The sequence below is a fragment of the Gossypium arboreum genome, chromosome 6 (assembly GCF_025698485.1).
Source record: "Gossypium arboreum isolate Shixiya-1 chromosome 6, ASM2569848v2, whole genome shotgun sequence".
Taxonomy (NCBI): Eukaryota; Viridiplantae; Streptophyta; class Magnoliopsida; order Malvales; family Malvaceae; genus Gossypium; species Gossypium arboreum.
Window position 1 is genome coordinate 117,945,715 of NC_069075.1, and position 5,331 is coordinate 117,951,045.

The window sequence follows — 5,331 nt, forward strand, 5'->3', positions numbered from 1 at the left end:
GCTTGATTCACCTCCATTTGCTTCGCACTGCATTACTGGGTGAACATGTGAAGAACCAAGAAAACCGTCAATTTTTCTATTCAAAAGTTCTACCTGATTAGAGAGCACAGTGACCGAATCGATGTTAAAAATGCCAGCTATTTTTGTTGGTTTTGTCCTCATGACTTGCCACTGATAATTATTCAGTGACATCTCCTCTATAAATTCATAAGCATCCTCAGGTGTCTTATTATTGATAGTTCCACCAGCGGCTGCATCAATCATCTATCGAGTCGAAGGATTTAGGTCATTATGAAATGATTGAACCTGTAGCCAGAGTGGTAACCCATGGTGAGGGCATCTTCGCAAAAGGTCCTTGTATCTCTCCCATGCATCGTAGAGTGTTTCTAAATTCATCTACACAAAAGAAGAGAATCATTACGTAATTTACCCGTTTTAGTGGGCGAAAAATATTTTAATAAAAAGTTTTCAGTCATTTATTCCCAAGTAGTGATTGACTTCGTGGTAACGAGTTCAACCACTATTTTGCTTTATTCCTCAATGAAAAGGGAAACAACCGAAGGCAAATGGCATCAACAAAAACGTCATTGATTTTAAAAGTGTCGCAAAACTCTAAAAAATTCGCCAAGTGAGCATTGGGATCCTTATCCTGCAAACCATCAAACTGAACAAACTGTTGGATCATTTGAATGGTGTTAGGTTTTAGTTCAAAATTATTTGCAGCAACAGCAGGCCTAACTATGCTCGATTCTGTTCCTGTTAAAGAAGGTTTAGCATAATCATACATAATACACAGAGCAGGATTCTGATTAGCAGCAATCGCAGGAGGTAGTGGATTTTCTTGGTTTTCAGCCATCTCCTCGGTTGTGGTTGAAGTATTGTCCTCTTGCTCTTCCTCTGTGTATCTTAAGCTTTGCCTTATTTCTCTACAATTTCTGCAAACTGTGCGATCGATCTCACTATCAAACAGTAATAGTCCCGACGGGTTTCTTCTAGTCATACACTATAAAAACCTGCCAGGAACGAATAAAAGCAAAATTAGAAAAGAAAATAAAAATTTAAATTGCAAATAAATTAAAATGGCTAAAGTAATAAAAATCGAGTGTTCCTAATATCTTAGTTCCCCGGCAACGGCGCCAAAAACTTGGTACATGATATTCGCGACAGGTTTTAAAAATTAATATTTAATCGTTCTTGAAACTAACTATTATCACGATGAAGGCAAGTGTACCTATCGAATAGTAGTATAGCTTTAGTAAGACTGGATTGTTGAACCCAAAGGAACCAATAGTACTAGTAATTACTTTCTTTTTATTATCTAGCCTAAAAATTAAGGAATTTGTTTATCTAAACTACTTAACTAAACTAAGGGTGCACAGAGAGAAAATTGGGAAAAAGCTTTTGGGAATACTCGATTGATTAAAACAATACCCAAGGAAAAATCCATCTAGACTTCACTTGTTATTTGACTCTGAATCAGATGATTTATTCATTTGACTTGATCTGTAGAAATCCCTAAGTTATATTATTATCTCTCTCGAGGCTAATAATGTCTAACCCTAGGTTGATTAATTGAAATCTCTTTCTAATTAACACCTTAGTGTTGCATTAACTCGATCTATGGATCTCCTTATTAGGTTTCACCCTAATCCAGTAAAATCTTATCACCCTATCTCTAGCTATGCAAACAACTCCGCTTAATTACGACAAATTTACTCTTAGACAGGGTTTTTTCCTCCTCTGAATAAGAGTATTAACTTGAATCAATATCCTAAAATATTAAAACAAGAATTAAGAACACATAATTAAGAACAAGTCAAATATTTATCATACAATTTAGATAATAATAACAAGATCTGTCTTAGGTTTCATTCCCCTTAGGTATTTAGGGGGTTTAGTTCATACTTATGAAAGAAAACATCTCAAAAGAATAAAGATAACAAAACATAAAGAAAACCCAAATCCCCTGAATGGAAATTGAAGGGATATCTTCAGTCTTGACGATGAATCCAGCTTCTGAGATGGATTAGTCAGCTTCCTTTGAGTAATTACTTGCCTCTTACTCCGTGTGTCTATTCTAAGTGCCTCCTCAGGTGTTTGAATTGGCTTTAGAATGCCTAACAGCCCTCAAATGTGGCCTTTTCCGAATAGGACTATACTTGGGCTCGGCAGGGACACGCCCATGTGCGATTGCTCTAGCCCGTGGTCAAGGCTGTTGAATAAGCACGGGCGTGTAGTCTACCCATGTAAGTCGTGCTTCAATCTTGCCAAATGGACACGGCTGTGTGACACGCCTGTGTGAGGAAGTCCACGCCATGTTGATTTCCCATGTAGGTCTATTTTCTCCGTTTTCGACTCGTTTCTCACTCTTTTTACTCTCATATGCTCACCTAAGTATAAAACATGAAATTAAGGGATTAGGATTATCGAATTCACCAAATCTAAGGAGAAACCATCCATAAATGTGCTAAGCATGGGATAAAAATATGTATAAATTATGGTTTATCACCTTGTACGGTTGAAAATGTTGTACTACGCTTTGTTGGACTGAGTTGGGTAAGAAGAAGGTTTTGGGTCCTGAGTATAGTAGCTGAGACTGAGGATAAGGTTCATTTGATTCGAGATTGACTTAAGGCCACTTCTGATAGACAAAAGTCTTATGCGAATCTTAAGAGGAAGGAAATTAAGTTTGAGGTGGGAGACCGCATTTTTCTTAAGGTGTCTCCATGGAAAAAAAGTTCTCAGATTTGGTCATAATGTCAAGTTAAGCCCTCAATTCATTGGGCTATATCAAATTTTGAGGCATGTTGGACCGGTTGCTTATCAATTAGAGCTACTTTCGGAGTTGGATTACTTTCATGACATTTTTCATGTGTCTATGTTGAGGCGTTAGCGATCTAATCCTTCTCACGTGGTTCTATTGGATGAAATCGAGTTAAGGCCGAATCTATCTTTTGAGGAGGAGCCAGTGTAAATTTTGGATCGTAAGGTTAAGGTCTTTAAAAGAAAGACCATTCTGTTAGTTAAGGTTCTACAGCAAAATCATGGTTCAGAGGAGGCCACTTAGGAGTTTGAAGATTCATTTCGTCAACAGTATCCCCATCTCTTTGAGTTAGGTATATTTTGAGGTTAATTTTTTTAAGGATAGGAGAATTATAACGCCTCAGTTTTCTTAAGTTTGGATTTTTTAAGTATGTCAAATGATTTGATTTGTTTTTGTTGGTTAAGTGCCTTGAATGTTTGCTTTTGCTTTAGGTCCTGAGTTCAATTCCCTTGTTTTGGAATTCTTCCATTAATTTTGGTATTATGTTTGACTTGAGTCCATGGGCTTATCTTTTGTTTTGTTTGCTGACAAGAATGAGCTTGCTGATTTTGTGGTAAGGCTTCAGCTTACCCTTTGATCTTGAGTTTGAATCCCTACGATTGCTAAATGGAAATTTTTTATTTGTTCCAATGCTTGTGTCGCCCATGTGATGGAATTTGAGTGTAATTCAAATTTTGGATAAGTTGTTAGGGAATGGATTTAGTGGCGTTTCAGTTTGTAAATATCCCCTAAAAGTCTATTATGTTTCCTTATTTTTCTCTTTTTTTCCCTATCAATCATTTTTACTTTTCTTTCTTTTTCTTTCCTTTCTTTTCATTCTCCAAAAATTTCCCTTGGTTACATTAAACCTTTCTTTTTCCCATAGTAATTCTGTAGTTTCATCTATTCTTGTTCCTTCCTTGTTGTGGTTTTGTGATGAGTTTAATAATTTGTTTTAAGGTTATCTTTTTTCTGTATTGGGGAAACTTTGTTAAGATAAGCGAAGGTTTCCATTAATCCTTTTGTTATTAACATCGGATTTGCTTGTTCTTGTACTATAAGGACATAATCATACGGTGCCTAATGATTTCTCGGCAAGTTAAGAACAACTATAGTGGTTGTTAATTTCATGGTAAGTGGGTTGAATATCATATTTGGGGATTGTTGTGTTAAAATTTTAACGATGGAATTCAAGACTTCGGTGTTTTTTTTGTTCATTTATCGATCCGTTTTAATGTTGTATGTTGGATTCGGAGTGCACTATTTGTTTGGGTTATCAGAAGTATCATCAAGTGTGTGAACTAACCCAAAAAACTCGACTGGATATCCAAAAAAACCCGAAAATAATGGTTGTTTTTGAAATTTTCCAGCATCATACAGTTGTGTGGTCGGCCATTTGACAAATTGTCTGCACCACACGACAGTTTGGTTGGCCATGTAGGGGCTATGTAGAGCACAAGGTTGTGTATGGTTACTCGACCTGAACAGGTAGGCCATGTGGACCACACGGGCTGGCTTATTAGGTCGTGTGGGCCACATGATTGTGTGGTCCATTTTGGCTAATTTGAAGGCCTAATTAAGGGCCGATAACGAAAGTCAAAAATTGGATCCGTGAGCCTTTTTTAAGCTTATAAAAACATAAAATTCAATATGTTATGCATGAGTATGATTAGAAAGCATGATAAGTAGGCTTCGTTTAGTATAAGCTGTGTGATATGTTATGTTCTACAAATTATATGTTTCACTATGCATACTATACAAATTATGAGATATGTACGTATGCTATATGTTGTTGCATGTGCATTTGGGGTGGGTTTTGATATGATAGAGGAAGTGTATTCTGGAAGTTTTATTGCAATTTTAGTGGTTAAATCACAAATTTCTGTCTGGCAACTCAGCTGCACATTTATGAGTGGCATATCGCTACGTACCGGTGTGATTGAATGGATGGACGTCCATAGTCCTAATTGGTGTGATTGGTTGGACAGAGATGGTGCGTAGCAAATGGGGACAAGATTTTCTCTATAATGCTATATATTCTGAATATATGAAAAATTTTGATCTAATAATTGTATATATGAACTCTATAAGTAAAATTCTGTATATGGACCAAGTCAGACACTAGGCTTCTAGCTCACTCGTTTGTTTTGTTCGTTTCAGGTGATCCTCAAACTTAAGATTGGCGGTGAATCCGAAGCTTGGTTCAGACATTTTGCTTTTTGAGTATGTTTTGGTTTAAATTTTGGACTTTATGGACTTTCGAATTTCTAATTGTTTTGGGACATTAATTTTTGGTTTTGGTATTTATTTCCTTAACATACTATTTATAAATCACATTTCTTTAAGATGACATATCTAATGGGATTTTATGATTTTAAAGGCTAAAAATTATAAAGTATTTTTCCACTACAAGGTTTTGAAATTAGATACGATGTTTTACAACTTAATTAGTTATGTAAGAGGGATTATTTTAATAAAATCGATAAAACAAGGTTTCAACAAAGTGCTCTCACATGATCTTTTGAACA

The 5,331-nt window shown here is 35.8% G+C and overlaps 1 non-coding gene across 1 annotated transcript; it reads left to right on the forward strand.

The window, feature by feature from the left end:
• The first annotated feature begins 322 nt into the window (after positions 1 to 322).
• Positions 323 to 428, forward strand: LOC128294534 (small nucleolar RNA R71). Its single transcript, XR_008284844.1, has one exon. It is a non-coding gene; the product is annotated as a small nucleolar RNA R71 (small nucleolar RNA).
• The last annotated feature ends 4,903 nt before the right edge of the window (positions 429 to 5,331 follow it).